This window comes from Lepisosteus platostomus, unplaced genomic scaffold (assembly GCF_059453375.1).
Source record: "Lepisosteus platostomus isolate fLepPlt1 unplaced genomic scaffold, fLepPlt1.hap1 Scaffold_30_H1, whole genome shotgun sequence".
Taxonomy (NCBI): Eukaryota; Metazoa; Chordata; class Actinopteri; order Semionotiformes; family Lepisosteidae; genus Lepisosteus; species Lepisosteus platostomus.
The window spans coordinates 1,320,157-1,340,000 of NW_028291658.1; the positions used below are offsets into that span (position 1 = coordinate 1,320,157).

Sequence of the window (19,844 nt, forward strand, 5' to 3'; positions counted from 1 at the left end):
TCCTCTCTTCCAGCTCCCTCGCTCCCCACTTGTTGTTGTGCCGGATGAGATTGTTTCTCGCGTCCCACAGGCCTTTCTTTGTGAGGGACAGCAGCAGCCACATCAGGAACTGCGTCCCCCTGTCCAGTCCGGTAGGTGCCAGCCCCAGCAGAATGTACTGGTAGTTGAGCACCGCATTCGTTTCCAGGAGTTGCATTATGTTGTCCATTCTGCCCCACACCGCCTTGGCGAAGGGGCAGCTCCTTCACTTTATTAAGATACTGAAGAAAGATGTGGAGACGGGGGTTTGAATTTAATCCTTTCTGTAGGGGGTTTAGACTTTCAAGTCACAAACTGGGGTTTATGGCAGGAAAGGGGGGTTAACTGATAAGGATTGCAGATGCAAGCTAGGAACCCCCCTGGGTGTAATGTTAAACTGACCATTTGTCCAGAACATCGTAAACTGGCCAAATACCATGAACCCCCCTCTTTACCATCAGACCGAGTGACGTCAGAAACGGAGAAGAAAACACTATATAACCCAAAAGTTTGTAACAGTACGGGGAACAATACTTCGGTTTTGTTGTTTCTTGCGGGAAACAAGACTTCGGCTTTATTGTTCCTTGCATGCAATAAACTCATCTGTTTTACTTCATCTCGGGATCAAGAACCTTATTTCTTCTGTTACAACAAATTTGGCGTAGTCGGCAGATGCTCCAGAAGGCGCAGAACTTCCCATCGGCAGGAGAGATGGTCAGCGCGCACATAACTAAGAGGTAAGGACTCCTCTTTTATTTAAAAGTCCCGACTCTCTCTGACCGATTGGGAAATCTCTGCTCCCTGCGAGAATCGCCCGAGATGACGGAGTAAACGTGAGTTTCTGAATTCCTCTGGCCCGGGGAAGACACCGGTGTATGTAATGGGTTGTTTGCTGTAAGCCCAGAATTTGGTCTGGCAGGGGTTCCGCGGTATTGTGTACAGGCGTTCGAAGCTGGTTTATGCCTTAATTGCGCGTGGAGTTTTTGACCGGGTTTTGGACCCTTACCGTGAAGTTCAGGACTGGTGTGGGCCTTAATTGCGCCCGGAGTTCTGAAGGTCAGAACTGGTTTGGGCCTTAATTGCGCCCGGAGTTCTGAGGCTCAGGATCGGTGTGGGCCTTAATTGCCTGATTAAGGCCTTAAATGGCCTTAATCAGCCATGCACTCTGGTTTCTTTTCATCTCGTACAAATCTTTCGCCTTTTACTAAAGATTTCCGTGGAGAGGAGCACGAATGAGTTCCATGCAATTTTTGTGCTTCCCTGCCTTCGGGTGGGGCGCAGCCTGGCTGGTCAAAGAGAGAAAACAAAAACGCTCGCAATCGGTCTTGTTATGGCGATTGTGGCAGTCTGCTCCGCGAGTCCTCGGTCTCCGGCCGTCTGATTGGCGCTCTTTTCTTTGGGGGGTGGGAAGTGTCCGGCCGCAGGGGATCTTGGGACCTCGCTTTGCATAGCGGCTTCCCAGAGTGCGTCGTTTCCGGCACAGTGTGGCCGGGTGTTTTCCGAGTTATCGCACGGATTGGGCACGCTCGCAAGCCGTGAGCCGCAGGTGATGAGCCCGGAGCTGAACGGGCCCCACTGGCTCGTTTGTAAGGCCAGGTGTATTGCCAACCACGACCGGCAGCGCAGAGGCCTTGAAGGCGGCCTGGGCTCCTGCAGCTGTGCAGCCACACACTCTGGTTTCTCTTCATCTCGTACAAATCTTTCGCCTTTTACTAAAGATTTCCGTGGAGAGGAGCATGATTGAGTTCCATGCAATTTTTGTGCTTCCCTGCCTTCGGGTGGGGCGCAGCCTGGCTGGTCAAAGAAAGAAAACAAAAACGCTCGCAATCGGTCTTGTTATGGCGATTGTGGCAGTCTGCTCCGCGAGTCCTCGGTCTCCGGCCGTCTGATTGGCGCTCTTTTCTTTGGGGGGGGGGAAGTGTCCGGCCGCAGGGGATCTTGGGACCTCGCTTTGCATAGCGGCTTCCCAGAGTGCGTCGTTTCCGGCACAGTGTGGCCGGGTGTTTTCCGAGTTATCGCACGGATTGGGCACGCTCGCAAGCCGTGAGCCGCAGGCGATGAGCCCGGAGCTGAACGGGCCCCACTGGCTCGTTTGTAAGGCCAGGTGCATTGCCAACCACGACCGGCAGCGCAGAGGCTTTGAAGGCGGCCTGGGCTCCTGCAGCCGTGCAGCCATGCACTCTGGTTTCTTTTCATCTCGTACAAATCTTTCGCCTTTTATTAAAGATTTCCATGGAGAGGAGCATGAATGAGTTCCATGCAATTTTTGCGCTTCCCTGCCTTCGGGTGGGGCGCAGCCTGGCTGGTCAAAGAGAGAAAACAAAAACGCTCGCAATCGGTCTTGTTATGGCGATTGTGGCAGTCTGCTCCGCGAGTCCTCGGTCTCGGCCGTCTGATTGCCGCTCTTTTCTTTGGGGGGTGGGAAGTGTCCGGCCGCAGGGGATCTTGGGACCTCGCTTTCCATAGCGGCTTCCCAGAGTGCGTCGTTTCCGGCACAGTGTGGCCGGGTGTTTTCCGAGTTATCGCACGGATTGGGCACGCTCGCAAGCCGTGAGCCGCAGGCGATGAGCCCGGAGCTGAACGGGCCCCACTGGCTCGTTTGTAAGGCCAGGTGCATTGCAAACCACGACCGGCAGCACAGAGGCTTTGAAGGCGGCCTGGGCTTGCGTGATCGGATTAACTAAATGCTGTGGTGTTACTTTTTGTCAATGAAAAAATAAACTCTTTTCGTTTACAAAGACGGTTACAAAGAATGTGGACCAGGGTAATACTTTGAGCTTACAGCTTGTCCAAGGTCATTCATTATTAATACTCTTAGTAATATCTTCAGTAAAGACTTTGATGCATAAAATATTCCTGCATAATTAAAATATTTATGATAAAGGTGGTAGGTTGTGTACTTTTGTCCAACAGAACAATCTTGCCTTTATAAAATATACCGCCTTTTTAATGTTTAATGATTAACATGCTGTAATACACTGTTTAAATTTAAAAGTCTAAAGAGTATACACCTTAAATTCTTAATTGAATAAAGATTGTCCCTCAGCAGTGATCAGGATTCAAAACTGACGTTTTCTGGTGACAGCTCAAATGCTGTACAGGAGAGGTTAACCTTTATTAGCTCCACCTGGCGATTTTACAAGGTGATTCCGGATACTATTAACATAATCTAATTTGCGTCCGGTATGATGCGGTATACTGCGACACTCCCACCGTGTTATACCGCAGCATACCCCGCTTGTTTTGAATGGCTGCATATGTATATAGACTCTATATATACATTTGGTGCATGCCACAATTTTGGATGGTGGTGCAGGAATAGGGATTTTCTCAACACGGCAGGGACTCCAGTTAAGAATGCTGGGTTTATCTCTGAACTATTAGAAGCTTTGCAGCTACTGACTGAAGTAGCTGTGGTAATGTGTAAATCACATAATAAAGAAATGTTTCCAGTAACTCGAGGGAACAACTTTGCAGATGCAACTGTCAGGTGAGCAATACTTGTAGAACAGTAGTCTGAGACCTCTGTGAAGCAGAGAAATGGACATGGTTAGAAAAGATTATGGGGCTGCAGGATGATGGGGTGTGGAGCTGACAGCACACCAGACGCCCTGCATGCCCTCACAGCCTAATGCCCTTTATAGCCCGACAAATGCACTCTGTTGGACACCCAGGTGGGAGTCAAATGGTGTGCCGGTTACCCAAAACTGAGTGAGAACCGGGTTTGAAGCAGTAACCACTTATGTGGTATCTGGATGTAATGTTTATCAAGGGAACTCAACTACAGTTCAGGTGCGGGTGCAACAGCTCAAAAGGCCTGCTCCTGAGGAACCTTTCAAACCTGGGAAATTGAAAATTGTAAAGGGAAACCTGGGCTCTTATAATCTGTTTTCCCAGTGGGTTGCTGCCACTGCCTCTGTGTCTACCAAACACTTGATAACAGAGATAAGCCCTCGGTGGGCACTGCCCTGCCCCTTGTATTATGATCAAGGAACACACTTCACGGGGAAGGTGTGTCAGGCTGTGGCTGCATTGTTCGGAGTGAGATGGACTGAGATCATCCTCAGTCTGCTGGAACAGTGGAATGAAGGAACAGATCTCTGAAAGATCGACTAGACATCAGACTGAAGGAACGCCATGGGATGCGGGCTGGATCAAACAGAACTGTGTAACAGCCTGTTTGATATCATCACGGGCCAATCAATGAAACTTCCTGGAGAGACGAATTTAGCTGGACGAATGGATTGTTGAATTTGCTAATTCTCTATTGTAGTATTGTAGGTTGCTAGGACTTAGCAAAGCACATCTATGATGAAGAAAAATATATATCATAATTATAATCCAGATGATTGGGGCATTGGTGCATGGCTACAGTCTGTGCTAGGAACATGGAGAGGGTCTCTGGTTCAATACATATTTGTGGGTCTGGTATTATTCGTTATGATCATATCGTTAATATCCTGTTTGAAAAACATGTGGACTAAAGCTGCTGCTTCTGTGCTAATTGTACGCCCTGAAAGGATCATGAAGATCAAAAAATGATTTCATGGGAAAGGTTCTCTTATCTAGTGGCAGAACCTGATGGGTAGAACAATATAGTTTTAAGGGGGGTTACCCTTGGGAGTGATTCCCCTAGATGCAAATGATTATTGTGGTTTGTTTGTTCATAATAAGATGTTTTGCAGGAACGGAACAAAGAGAAATTTTACAACTTCAGCTAGAATTGTTCTGCAAAACGTCACAGCTGAGGCAGGGGAACAATGTGTAGATTTTTCTAAGAGTTATTACCCAGTTGTTGACCAATCTGTTGGCCAATGTTGACCAAAAAAGCCTAAGATTATGCTGGGCTCCAGCCCACAGGGATTTACCTGTGCTGTAAGAACTAATGAGTGAATAAGGAGACTGGATTCTGGTGAAAGACTTTAGGAAAAAGAAATGGTGTTCACTCAGGTGGAGGGGGCTGTACCAGGTGCTGCTGACCACTGCCACTGCTGTGAAGGTCACAGAAATGGTGCCCTGGATTCATGCTTCCCACTGTAAAAAGGTCACAAACGAACTGAGCAAAGCGCAGGAGTGATGTCTCCACAAGGACAGATGGGGATAACCTGCTTGGGACTGATGTGCACAGCCTTTTTCCTTTTTATGTAGAAGCCTGTCACCACCCCAAAAGAGGAAGAATCTAAACACGAAGCCTCTTTGTATACAAACTGGCTGAATGAAACTGATAATGAGGGGGATATGAGTAATTTGTGGTATAAATTTATAAATCATACTGTAAAGTTAAAGAAATGTAATGCATCTTGTTATATATGTGCTTTAATGCCTCATTCTACAGCCTCACCCATGCGACTTTTTATGAAATGTACTCTTTTATTAATATCACGTTAGAAGGCTTAGACGCTATCAAACAAGAATTAAGGGGAGTTAGATTAATGGTACTTCAGAACAGGTTCGTGCTGGACCTTCAAAATGCAGCATCTGGAGGAGTCTATGCTTTAGTAGGAGACTCCTGTTGTACATATATTCCAGCTAATGACGATGATAACGGAAATCTTACGCTCGCTATTCAGCATTTGAAAGAACTAAAAGACAATGTGAATAAACAGAGAGGCATAAAAGATACACCGGCTTTTCTCTCCTGGTTAGAATCACTGTTTGGGCCAGGGGGAATGTTTTTCCTTTAAGTTACTAACACCGATTATAGGGGCTGACAGAATTCAGGGAATTCAGAATTCTGATACCTCAGCTCAGATTCTGACTGGGCAGACTGTCATTGCCTGGTGTGAATGTGTGCATATCTGTTTTTGTGCATGTTCTGTGGCCTGTTGTACAGTACATCACAAATGAAAGGGAAATGGAAAACTAAAATAAGACTCAAGTGTTTTATCTTTCATTAACAGTGTTTCATTAGTATCTATGCTAGATCCTGTCATCCACTGCTTACCACAACAGGCTCTAGCACGGGATAGCAGCTAATACATTTAACAATCTCACTGCACAATGTTGTATATTCAAGGGCTGATCTTCTGTACTTTTTCTTTCACTTTTCATTTCCTAGAAACTCAGTCCTGCCAGGAATAATCTGAGAACAAAATCAATCTGAGTGAAAATCTAAGCAGAGGAAGATTGTTTTACAGAGTCAACAAGGTCTAATTCAAGGTCATCAGCACTAACAACATTCTCTCTGGAGACAGGCGATAAGAAAATTGAAAGTGTGTATTGTTACACAACAGCAGAGACTATGAGTTATGCTATCATGAGAGTGGTGATGGATTTTTTTCATTGCTTAGTTTTGCAGGTTCTGTACATTTGAACATTCAAAGTGACTAAAGTAAAGGAGTTTTCCCTTTTTACCACATAATTCCCAAAGATCAACACTAATAGAAAGCCTAATTCCAGCCAAGATTCAATTACTGTCTCTCAGGCATCCCAGCAGTGGATTTCATGACTTCAGACAGCCATCTTTATCAGTGGAGAACTCAATGCTCTGAGGTTTACTGGCAGAGTCTCACACTGGGTAATATGTTGGTAAATAATGTCCTATGGAATTCTACTATTGATAAATTCTACTATGGAACTGCGATGTGTCCTGAAAAAATCTTCTATGATAGTTGTACAGTCCATCACACCCCACCTACAGCCTTTAAAAGAGAAAAAAAAAACTGACAACAACAAAGTAAGTCTGTGGTGTAATCAACTAGGTCTTGCAAACATACTTAACCTCTTCCAGCTACCAACATTACAAATGCTGTTTTGGCTTCTGATATTATGATGGAAAAAGAGCCCTGGAATCTTTGTAGAAGGACAAAAGACGGAAGGAACAGGCAGTGTAACCATGGCGAAGAGAAGGGAAATATTGGAGAGAGCTTTTTTCATACACTTTTTATAATTGTTTTTCCAGCCCAACAATGATCAACAAATATGGGCAGGCGTCCTGTGCCAAATCCAATCTACCTTTCTTCCAAGCATACAGGAATGTCAGTGAATTAAATATTGACATATGAAAATACCAAAAAATATGCAATCACACATATGCAGTTTGAGCAAACATAAGACAATAACCAAGTACCACAAACTACCAGGCATCATTAGCAGTTCAGGTGGGGAGCTGTGTCAGCATGCGTAGGCTGCAAAGGAACAAGTAATAGGTCTATTCCATGCTTAAAAGAGAAGAAAGAAAACACAACATTTCAGCCGTGGAGCCCTCACACCTGAAGAAGGCTCCACGGCCGAAACGTTGTGTTTTCTTTCTTCTCTTTTCATCTAGTGTCATTAGCCAGTTCCTGTCAAAATAAAATAGAAATGGATAACATTCTAGAGAGAGTTTGAAATACCAAGGTACAATTTAAACCATATTTCTTCCACTACAACCACAATATTTTGGAGAGATCGCTGAGCCTAACTGTTCTGGCATGTCCGTTAGCCTCCATCCTGCTTCAGCAATGAATGCAACGGGGCACATTCTGAGGGAGATGCGGTCAATCGGGTTGCAGGAAAACCACGCTATGCTTTTTTTTGAGATCCTGAAAAGGACAGAGGGGCCATGTATATGTGTGCAGCTGGATATGTAATTGCAGGTGGCGTAGCAAATTCTGCTGAAGCCCCACTGCCTGGTGTGGATGGTAGCTGTGCATGTTGCAGCAGAATTGTGCATGTGAGATCAAGGGGGCATGTCATGTGTTTGAGCACTTCACTCCCTTCCGGAACCACGTGATTCCCTGAGTCCCAAAAATTTGTAAGTTCTTTGGATGACCTGTGGACCGATCTTTCATGATGAAGAATTCCTTAAGAAGAATAGATCTCGGCCCACCATCCCAATGCCTCCATCTCAAAACAGCAACCTCCCACTGCCCTTAGTCTGCAAGGCAGTCCTTTCAAGTGCGATGATGACGCCGGGACCTTCGTTGCCTATTGTACGAGCTGAACTTTTGTGCTCATCAATTCAACGCTCTTTCCATCAACTCATCTTGTCTTTTGACGGTTTGTGTTTTGTGCTCCTTTGACTATCGGCATATCGGGTGACTGCAAACACTGAAGTTCTTGCTTACGGAGTGTGGAACAGTGTTTTCAAGTGATCGCTGTTCTGTCATGTTGACGCCGAGTGAATCTTTCTTTGGCAACATGGGCAGGCTGACAGCAAAAGTAATGGCAAATTTCTTGACTTATTTCTGAATGTGAATGTTCTTTAGAAAAGGGATGCGGCGTTGCTTCTCCCCCGTGTAAAGGTCACGCATTCCAGACGTGGTTATGAGCGAACAGTTGCCGCAAGTGTTTGAAAAGAGCAAGAGAGGAAGCAGCCCTGCCCCGTGTGAGGATCAAACTCAGGACCTTCAGATGATGAGACTGACGCGGTACCAACTACGCCAACGAGGCCAGCTGCAGTGCACAGCCGGAAAGTTTGCCTCATATGGATTTCAGTCGCCCGTTCCCCAATCTTTAGACGCCCTCTGCTGGATGTTGCATTTGCCTTTTGATCTCACCGATACTTTTTTGGTCTGTTTCTGTTGCGAGTCCGTTTTTCAGATCTCACCTAGCACAAGTCTCTCTGGCTGAAGTGGCCTCTCCGCTTCAGCATCGTGCCCTCACTCAGCCATTAAAAACGTCACTCGGACTTCTGACATGCTGACATGAAATGTCAAGAGAGAGTGGCGGAGACGCTTAAGGCAGAGAGAAGATGAAGAGGGGGCGTGGCTGCAAAATGATTGACAGCTGCATGACGCTCTCCATGCAAGGCGTGACCACAGGCTAAAGGACACCTTTCGGCACATCAAGCTCTAAGCACACACCTGGAGGACGTGGGAAATGATCCCGCTACCTCTCGCATGCAAAGCGAGCGCTGTACCATACAAGCTAACCCCCCTCGCTGGGGCTCATGCCTCGGTGTCGCCTAGTGCCGCTTGTTCCCCTCTTACCGAGTGCAGTTCACTGCCCTTCGTCTGCAAGGCAGTCGTGTAATTGCGGCTTTCTTGACTTATTGATGAAGGTCTGACTGGACGAGCGAATGACGCCTCTCCCCCGTCCTCAAGCTCGCTGACAGAATAAAATGGAAAGTGCTGCCGTGGCTCATTGGTTTAGGGGTATGATTCTCGCTTAGGGTGCGGGAGGTCCTGGCTTCAACTCCTGGATGAGCCCTTGTGTGCTCTTTTTGTCCTCGTCCACAAGACTGGGAACTGATATCCACATCACCTTGCAGCATCTGCTTATGGCAAACGATGGAATGTGACTAATGACTGAACGAGCCTGGTGAATACTCATCACGTGGCACAATGAGCGTGCAGTCAGCTGTCCAAGGCAGCAACCTCATTGCTCGTTCAAAAGAACACGTACTGAAAACTCATCACCACTATGTCGTAAATGAGCACCGCGATCGCTTGTTGTCATGTGTCCTTACTTGGGAAATGCAGAAGCAAAAACTGCCCTCTCTCAGACACCGAAACGTGTGCGGCTCGCCTTGCACTCTCTGCGCCTCACATATTTATGGTGCTGTCTGCTCTTCTTTCTGTTGAAGTACGCAAGTTACGGGGCGTACTGCACACTATGATGTGCTCAATGACAGCTTTCAAGATTTGAAAACTATGAGCTTGATGGCTCAAGTCGAACGAATGTGGTTGTTACGCCATTGATGATCAAACGCACGTATTCTAACGATTCATGAGAGTATGTTCTAAAGGTCCCTGGCTCGATCCCGGGTTTCGGCATTTTGTTTCATCGCTCCCTTTGTTCCTCTCTCCAGCGCCCCCTGCCTAAAGTGACGCTTCCCTTTCTCAGCCCGAAACGCAAGCGATACACCAGCAACAAACCCTACAGGTTTCCGTAGTGTAGTGGTTATCACGTTCGCCTAACATGCGAAAGGTCCCAGGTTCGAGACCGGGTGAAAACAGCCTCTTCTTGCACGCTCCTGCACTTCACAGAGGTCTTGAACCACCAGTCATTTGTTCCCACTGTATTTCCGGTGCCTTCATGCACTCTTGTACCAAACGCACATTCCTTCTGTACCTGGAGCCAAACATTTGCAATTGGGCTATCCCGACAGACCAAGACGAGCTCTGTCGGCTCAAAAGCAGCGCAACACCTGCGAGAACAACAGAAAGATTAGTATCCAGCGGGGGCCTCTTAGTAAGCCCAAGATCTAATCAAGAATCGACTCCAGCAACAGGGCGCATTGTTCCATATTCCGACCACTCTCGGTGTAAACAAGTCCCTCCTGGTCTCTGCTTGAATTGCACTTTCCTGCGTTTGCTTTGGTGTAACTGGCTTCCCCTACATGGGCGAATGTGAAGAAGATCCTTAGTAAGTCATTGAAGAAACCCGAGAAGAGGTCGGAGTGGCCTCTGTCGTTCATCAACGATCCAGTCAAGCAGTACTCCTCTGTAAAGCGCCGTTCGTTCACATCGATTGGCTTTTTTTTTGCCTTCATTAGTGCAAGTAGTAAAAGCAGACGCCCCTATTCTGCCGTGACCCGGATTCGAACCTGGGTTGTTGCGGCCATAACGCAAAGTACTGACCACTATACGATCACGGCGAGTTACCGATACACACGTGGCAGGGCGGGAAAGGCTGTGCTCTCTTCGTGTGACATAATTCGGAAAAGTCCTGACGTTGCATTTCAACTGAGTCCCAGTATACATCGACCCTTCGACACTCTGAGTGACAACTCTCTTCCGTGTTTTCTCATATTTATGTAGTTTGCTTGCATGATGCCCGGAACAGCAGGGTTGTTCGCTCCCATATGGTCTAGCGGTTAGGATTCCTGGTTTTCACCCAGGCGGCCCCGGTTCGACTCCCGGTATAGGAACGTGTCGGTTCTGCCTCCTGCTTTCCAAAAGATCAGCACCGTGTACGAAGGAGCCGCATTAAAACTACTCAACGTGCGAGAAGAGGGGGCGCTTGTTTCCAGCCGAAACTTCTCACGTGTGAGACGAGCTGACCATCGCTGCAGGAGGTGGGAGGGTTACTCTGGTAGACAGGGCTGACCTTCGGCAATAGGATTTATACTCTCCAAGATGATATTTGCACTTTCTGGAGAGGCGATTTTCTCCACTTCAGTAGCCCGATTTCGTCGATTGAGTGGAGAGGGCTGTAGAATGTGGCGCCGCCTTTCCTGATCCGTCCATGACAGGCGTGCTGGACTCTGGAGAGAGAGCACGGTCGATCAGCGCACTCCAATAAAGGCACTGGAAGCAGGTGAATCGCATTGGCGAAACTCAGCACTGGGCCGCTGGGCACATCTTATCACTGTTTCCGTAGTGTAGTGGTTATCACGTTCGCCTCACACGCGAAAGGTCCTCGGTTCGAAACCGGGCGGAAACAGACTTCTTTTGTCGCCACGCACAAAAGGGGATTGGGGATTCGCCTAGCGCTGTGATCGAACAGACCCACTCACCTCTTAGTGTGGCGGGATCTGCACAGTGCATGTCGCAGCGCATCCTGCTTTCACTTCAATGTCCGTCCTGATGTACCCCGGTCTCCCGCGTGACAGGTGGGGACAGGTGACAGGTCCTATACTAACGAGGAAGACATCGCTCTCTCCGACCCCCGGCATTGTGTCCCGACCCACCGTGCTGGAAGCCGACGCGTGCTGTGATTCCTTTACGGAGCAGAAATGACAACTGAGGAGCCGAGAGATCATTTCAGCATTTCGCGTCTGAACGGAAAACACAAACGACCAACTCGGAATGACTTGCCTTTGACGCTTATATACCTCTTAGTGTGGCGGGATCTGCACAGTGCATGTCGCAGCGCTCCCTGCTTTCACTTCAATGTGCTTCCTGATGTCGAGTCGTGTGCCGTGCGGAGGCTCTGAAAGCGAGAGCAATGAAAAGGTGCACGACGCTGTGAAATAAACATTAATAAACGCATATATAACGTCGAAAACACATCTAACACAGTGCCTGAGGCTTTTTACTGTATGTATCGTGTGTTCCGCAACTAAGAGTATACGGCACTCTGCACAGTGTACGAAGTAAATTATTTTCGCAGTAATTAATTTACACGTGTATAATAAATATAGTAAATATAATAAATTAATTACTGCTAAAATAATTTACTTCGTACACTGTGCAGAGTGCTGTATACTCCTAGTGTTAGATGTGTTTTCGACGTTATATATGCGTTTATTAATGTCGTCGATTTTACGGTTGCAATTCGACGTTGATTATACGTCGAGGCGACGTATATATACGTATAGCCGTATTTTCGCCGTGAATATACGTATATTCGACGAATCAATGCCCACAGCTTGGCATACAAGGGTTTTGCGGAGGGGTCTTGCCACCTGCCTGAAAAAAAACAGTAAAATGTTTGAGTGCCTATAGAGTTTCTATTTTTATTTTCTTGAGAAAAGTTGATACCATTTCCTGGACACCCCGTCCCCCATCAGTGCGCGGTGCCCGGGGAAAAATCTGTAGGTGGGCGTCTGAAATTCTGAGCGGGGGTGATATTTCGGTTGAAATGGAGCTGTTGATTGATTAGTGCTTCATGATAGAAGATATCAACTAGCAATCTGGTATTTGCGATGAAGTTCAGTTTCACATTTTTCGTCACTCTCACGGTTTGTATTGCCTGGAGCGAAAAGTACCATAAGCGTTCATTTTTGCAGCTACATGGACGTTCTGAATCGTTAAGAAAAAAATGTTGTAAAACCAACAGAAAGCACAGACTGCTATAACTAGTCCTAGTTATATAACGAATTTAAGTATAATGATAAAAAACTGCAAGGAATCGGTCCACCTGAGCAAACAGGATCGTAATGTTGACATTCAATAACGACACTGATATGTGCAGTTCCTGGACGGATAGACCTCCTGCCCATCAAACAGACTGAGTGACTGTTCGTGTCTTTTAGTGTTGTCTGACCATTGACAAAGTACAACTATTTTTTTAGGGCGCAAATTAAGTTGTACAGCTGCTTAGGTGGTGTCATAGCAATAACCTGGACTTGAACATAAAGAAAACGAAAGAGCTAATAGTGGACTTTCGGAGACACAGGCCACACACTCACAACCCACTCAGTATTGATGGAACGGAAGTGGAAACAGTCACCAGCTTTAGGTTTTTGGGAATTCACATCTCTAAAGATCTAACCTGGACTGTGAACACTGACTCTATCATGAAGAAGGCTCAGCAGCGCCTTTATTTCTTGAGGTGCCTCAAGCGATGGGGGATGCCAACACATGTGTTGGTGAACTTCTACCGCTGCACTATCGAGAGCGTCCTCACCAACGGGATCACCGTGTGGTATGGCAACACCTCTTCGCGAGAAAGAAAGGCACTGCAGAGAATGGTCAATATGGCCCAGAAGATCATCGGCTGCGGTCTCACCGAGATTAAACAGCTCTATGAGGACCGCTGCCGTGGTAGAATTCTGGCCATCACAGAGGACAGTCACCACCCCGGGCATGAGCTCTTCACCCCACTGCCCTCAGGCAAGAGATATAAGAGCATACGGACACTTACCACTAGATTCTTCAATAGCTTCTATCCACAAGCAGTGAGACTGGCGAACACATTTAGCCATCCCCCTCGGACCACACCTACACCATCACCATCTACCTCATTGTAATTTATTAATTGTACGTCTCCAGTCATTGTTTACACGTCTGTATTGTTTACAGTCAAACTGTCTGCATGTTTACTTGCACATTGTCTATTGTTTGTTTGTACATTGTCTTGATGCACTGTTTGCACTTTGTTTTGTTTTTTACACTTGTTTTATAATCGAGAGACTTTCTGTAAGTAAGAATTCCATTGTACCAGTACCGGTTACATATGGCAATAAAGTTCAAGTTCAAGTTCAAGTTCAAGTTCAAGTTCAAGTTAGGTAAATCTTTTTGCCCAAAACATTCCTCCCTCCCCCCGTGATGCCAGGCCTGTCCCCATCCTATTCCATAATGTCATTATATATTATATTATACAACAGTGACCGACCCTTACTAACTGCATGCGTTAAAATTGCACATCAGCTCATAGCAGGGGGCACATAGCCGCGATGTATTATCAATGTTAAATTTCAACCATAATATCGAAAACATTAATAAACACATACATTGAGAAAATATCGAACCCAGCATATTTTCCGCTTATATACCACAATGCATTGCTAGTATTCGTTGGTCACCATTTTGGACACGTTTTTCAAACGTAGAAGTATATCCACAAATATCTCAGCAATCCTCTTTTGACGAGTAAGTATGAACAATAATAATACTATCTGAATACATACAGATCTTTCTTAATATTATTTTGATTAAAATAGTACGTGAATAAGCAAAAAATGGCACATAAAAATAGTGTGAATGGGGAAGATGACACATAATCGTTTTGCCGTTTCTCTATTCTTATTTTATGTTGTACTTTCAAACTTTGGGTTCTCTTTAATAAGGACAGACTTTATTGCTCAACTGCTATGATGCAAGCCAAATTTGATACATTTATTTCAGTTTTGAGCTTAGTAAACCGTTCATTTTTTAGATTATACTAAAGAAGATATTAATCATCATTTATTTGGGAAGTAATATTATATAATTTTCTCCTAGCTGCGGTGCTGAAGTCCCACCCTATATCAACAGAAAAAGAAATAAAGGAGCACGCAATGTGTTACTTGAAGAATGCATATGCAAGGCAGGGGGCCAGGAGATCTGGACACTGAAAATAATTTTTGGTTTTTGGTTCTAACTGTTAGGACAATTAGACAGGTTTTGCAAATAGTGGACAAAAATCGTCTTAACTTCCATTGTAATATTTTTTTTCTTGGAAATATAGAAGTTGTACATTTTAAAATGTATATTTGACTTAAAATGTGGTTTTGAGTTAGTCTGTTAATGTAATTAGTTTTGTGTTTGTCATTACTTTACTGTATATTGCCATGTTACCAGAATTTGTAGCTGAAGTTTAAGACTAGTTGTGTTTTTTATGATTATTGCCCATATGTTGATTGTTGATTGATTGTATACAATGTATAATTTGAAATACATATGTTTCAGGTGTGAATGTGTATTTTCAGAATACATTTCTAAACCTAATCATTGGCTTGGTTTACTTGTTTCTACACCTATAAAATCTATCTTTGATGTATAATAGACCTCTACCCATATACGTATAATAGACCTCTACCCATATACGTATAATAGACCTCTAATGTTATCCGTATAATAGACCTCTAACCATATACGTATAATAGACCTCTAAAGTTATCCGTATAATAGACCTCTAACCATATACGTATAACAGACCTCTAACCATATACGTATAATAGACCTCTAACCATATACGTATAATAGTCCTCTAAAGTTATCCGTATAATAGACCTCTAAAGTTATCCGGAACTCCAAACATGTATGTATAATAGTCCTCTAAATTTATCCGTATAATAGAACTCCAACCATTTATGTATAATGAACGTCTAAACATAGACGTATAATTGACGTATAACTTTAGACGTATATTAGAATTTCATTCTAGACGAATTGTAGACCACATTTAGACGTCTAAGGTATGCGTTTAATAGACGTATATTATACGTCTTTTGCCCACTGGGTGGGCTCCAGATGCACATGGAAGAAATCAAGTGTTTCATCCGAGCTGTTTCAAAGACTGCCCAAGAGCTTTCCTTTCACAGAGGCGCAACGATTAATGATGGGGGTGCACCCTTCAATGCGCCTTACGACTCTAGGGAGTGATTGAGACGATTCGTAGCGTGTGCTCATTTCTCTCTATTCCCCGTGTTGCAGTGGTAGGATGACGTAAATTACTGCTTCGACACGTAACGGCATTATAATCACTTGCAGGAGCTGAGGGCTTTAGTTTTGTTTCGTTTTCCATGGCGTTCGTAAGCGCGCAAATCAAAGGCAATTCCTGCGTCTAACACGAACGTAAATGCTTTTGAAAGTGCAGTGTGGTGCAGCTTGTAAAATCCTTGTCCACATTTGTGGTTTGTTGATGTTTGTTCTGTCTGCCAAAGTTGCATTTTGACATCCGGACGGGGGGACTTTATCATTTGAACGTGAAGCCAGCCTTAAACCCTCTGAGGCGTGTCTGTCTGCCGGCACGTATCTTGTGAAAGGTATTTTTCTTTAACGGAGAGCAACTTTAAAAAGGTTTCCGCAGCCACCTCGCAGTCCGTGTTTGATTATAGGAGGAATGCGGCGGCGATGGGCTCGCTTTTGTCGTGGCCGAGTGGTTAAGGCGATGGGCTCAAAATGCGTTGGGCTTCCCCGCGCAGGTTCGAAACTTGCCGATTCCGGCGTCTGCCGCACGTCGCCTTGTGCCTGCGCGGCAGAGGCGAAGTGCCGCTTCTCCTTTCCTGGTACTATAACAACGCGAAATCGCTTGGACCCGCTGCCATGGGAAGCAATTCTTCAGATAACCACACATTTGGCGTTCGCACCTCTGGTGCTCTACTTATGCCTTTGAAAACCTAATGAATAAAGCTGAAAGAACCGACACGATATGTAGGTGCTCGTAAAGCACGCAGTAAAGAACTGTTAACAGCAAGGGTTTCAGTGGGTTAACTGAGGAGAAGGCGTGATCGCTAATTGTTGACTTTTTTTTTGGTGTTAGAAACACTCTTACTGTGCATGACCTGCAACAAATGTAGCCACAGAAATTGCAGCACGCTTTCATGTATGCTATTGCAGACACCAACGTTGCCTAGATAGAAAACCGAAATAGCCGTGGGTTTGCTTGCTGGTCTGAAGGATCTCTCTTCGAATCTCTATCATTTGTCAATGGAAGTAAAACGCGCTGCAATCTGATACGTTCAGAATCAAACCCGCAGCTGTTGTTCGACTTTATTTCTTGACTAATTACAACTGAGTGTCGCATGAGTAGTTACATAAACTTGTCTGGTATATTTGAACACAAATGCCGTTCTTCAATTAAAACTAACAGTACAATGTCAGGGACATTCAGTTCTATACAAACAAGAGACAGACAAGAGAATATTTCTACCTTCATGTGGACTACGTGTTGATTTACTAATCGGAATAATTGAAAAGTTCGGGCTCATAGCCGATGCAGTGCGTGCTAATTAAAACAGCACCGCTGAGCTCTCAGCACCGTACTGAGCCCAGGTGTTTTTCTAAAGCTGTCAGGTGCAGTTCATTTACATGAAAGAAATCTCTTACTGGGTACGATTACAATGCAGTAAGTAGCACAGACTACTTAGGGAGTAGCCCGAGGCGTTTAAAAACAACCCGAGCCAGGCAGGAGTCGAACCTGCAATCTCCTGTTCCTTAGTCAGACACGTTATCCATTGCACCACTGGCCCTGGTGTGACATTGCAGCACTGCAACTAGTAAAATATTACCCCTGGTCCATTCTTTTCCAAAAGTGAGAAACACCTGTTTTCTGCATTTTGTCTGTTTTAAAACCATATCTATTTAAACCAAACCAAGAGTTTGTCTTTTGCACTGATATTCTGATTCATTTCGATTTCAAAGAAAAAAAAAAACATGATCTTCCAAAGCATCATAAAATTGTCCCTTCTTCCAGACTCTACTTCTCTCTTGTAGTAGTACAGCAGACCTTTCCAGGTGAGCAGATCACATAGTCCGAAATGAGCTTCCTCCATCAAGCAAAGTACCTGAACATGACTCTGTCTTCATAAAAGCGCCCCTGAAATAAAGAAATTAAATCCGAAATCAAGAGGGCAGTTGCCTACTGAAGTTCAAGAAGTCATCAATTTTAACCTGGCAACACATTAAAGGCTGCATTTATACAAGTACGATTCTAGAAATGCTCACCAGATTACGTTTTAAGAAAGAACTGCGCCTCAGGTTCCGCCGAGATCTTAACTCGGATGGCAGGATTCAGAGTCCGGAGTGTGGACTGATGGCGCACGGAGGGTCCATATACTGTGGATCTCTCAGTGATCTTCCGCGTGTTCAAACCGCCAGCGTGTGACTCCCCTGTCCCCGTGACCTCATTGCTCTGCTCTCTCCTCTGTGCAGCCGAGCCCGACTCACGGTAAAGTGAAAAAAAAGATGCCCTCAACGTGAGATTTACTCTGGAGCGAGGATAGATGTTACCTTTTTATCATTGAACAGGATGTATGTGATGTGGCGACTAGGTTCAATTTTGTATCCTCTTTAAAAGATTAAGGACTGGGGTGAGCGTGATTTACCACCCTTTCAGCTAAGAACCCGATGTGCGGACCGTTTAAGCTGCATAGACTCGGTTGTTTAACTCGTCTCCGTTAGCAGGGTTAAGGTTAAAGAAAAAAAACATTGTTGACTTCTTTTTTTTTTGCCAGCCGCCAGCGCTGATTAGCAAGGTTTGTATTTCATGTTTTGCAAGTTGCATCCATTTTAAGAAAAACAAGTTGCGTTAAAGACAGGAAATGAATACTTGCAAGTCTAGCCGTAGGCAGTTGTCTGTAAGGACCAGTTCTGTTTGAGAAGACAGAACAAAGAAGGCACTGCTGGGATTCAAACCCAGGATCTCCTATTTACCAGGCAGGCGCTTTAACCAACTAAGCCCCGGCGCCCCAGGAGCATTATCCTTTTGCAGCCACTTGGACACACCACTCAGACACATCTGCATTCGGTGTGTGCTCCGCCTGCTCGCTGAGCAAGTTGCCACCTTTACATACAATAGCAACATCAACACCAAGAGAAAGGGTGACAAATGGCTTTTATCTGGAACTTTTGATGTCCAAGGAGCTCAATTTGCTTTCTGTGTACAACAGGGCCACTGAACTCCACACTGGCCACTGAACCACAGCAGTGGCTTGCTGGCTTGACATCTCCTAAGGAAAATGTTGAAATCGCATGTGGAACAGGAAAATGACCCTCGAGTACGAGGGAAAAAAAAGAAAAAGATCATCTGGAGCGCGCCAATCCATGTCCGGACAGCCCAGTTTCATTGACAAGGTGGCTGAGTGGTTAAGGCGATGGACTGCTAATCCATTGTGCTCTGCAGACATGGGTTTGAATCCCATTCTCATCACTCTCCATGTCTGACACGTTTGACGTTGGCCCTCCTGTTGTTTGCTCAGGTGCTAGAGCCGTACATTTTCTAGCGGTGGCTGAACATGGTATAGTGGGCCAACGTCGGTATCGAGCAGTGACAGTAACAGTACTTACTGCGCCCCATAAGAAATCGTTTGTCCCTGTTCAAAAGAGATTGTGCGATGTCCTGCGGCGTTCGCAAAGCAAACCTTTGACAGTTTGAAAAGAGGAATTTATTCTGCTTCCCGTGCGTGCAGTAGTTACAAAGTTGAACGTCTTTACACGATCTGCTGCAGTTTTCAGTGGGTGGGCTTTGTCAACTGGCTTGAAAAAACGCACTGTGTTTCGGCTCGGGAAACATCATGAGCAGTGTCCTGCATGTTTTCTGTGTATAGCTGTCTTTTAACGCATACAGAATTCATTCGAAATCATTGATTTCTCCAATTAACAAGGGTCCCTTTTTGAACCTGCGAGAAGCATTCTTTCAATGTAACAGATTTACTCCGGGGAAAGGCAGCATGACATTGAGAGTAGCTCAAGCTTTCAGCACCCGTATCGGACTGCATGTTTGCAGACACCGCTCAGAATCCCCTGTAAGATTCTCTTTCAATTCCGTTTTGCAGTGCTTTAGCTCTTTCAAAAGGCTTCGCTTTGCTAGTCACAATCCAAGGCTCATGACAGCATTTGAAAACATTTTTCTGCTTGGAAGGCAGCTATGCTCACCACTATACCACCAACGCACGCCCACAGGAGGCCTGCAGGACACCACCAGAGAATGCTCACGATTTCGGAAGCTGTCTCCGGGACGTGCTGATTCCACACATCCTGAATAAATCATGATATTGTTATTTGCTGTAGCTAGACGTTCAAATGAGTTTC

The 19,844-nt window shown here is 45.3% G+C and overlaps 4 non-coding genes across 4 annotated transcripts; all 4 read left to right on the forward strand.

Annotated features, from left to right (window-relative positions):
- The first annotated feature begins 1,178 nt into the window (after nt 1-1,178).
- LOC148635130 (U5 spliceosomal RNA) lies at nt 1,179-1,295 on the forward strand. The gene has a single exon (XR_015933321.1). It is a non-coding gene; the product is annotated as a U5 spliceosomal RNA (small nuclear RNA).
- A 391-nt stretch (nt 1,296-1,686) lies between these two features.
- On the forward strand, nt 1,687-1,803 carry LOC148635131 (U5 spliceosomal RNA). The gene has a single exon (XR_015933298.1). It is a non-coding gene; the product is annotated as a U5 spliceosomal RNA (small nuclear RNA).
- Nucleotides 1,804-2,194: 391 nt separating this feature from the next.
- LOC148635132 (U5 spliceosomal RNA) lies at nt 2,195-2,311 on the forward strand. Its single transcript, XR_015933380.1, has one exon. It is a non-coding gene; the product is annotated as a U5 spliceosomal RNA (small nuclear RNA).
- Nucleotides 2,312-11,255: 8,944 nt separating this feature from the next.
- trnav-cac (transfer RNA valine (anticodon CAC)) lies at nt 11,256-11,328 on the forward strand. The gene has a single exon. It is a non-coding gene; the product is annotated as a tRNA-Val (tRNA).
- The last annotated feature ends 8,516 nt before the right edge of the window (nt 11,329-19,844 follow it).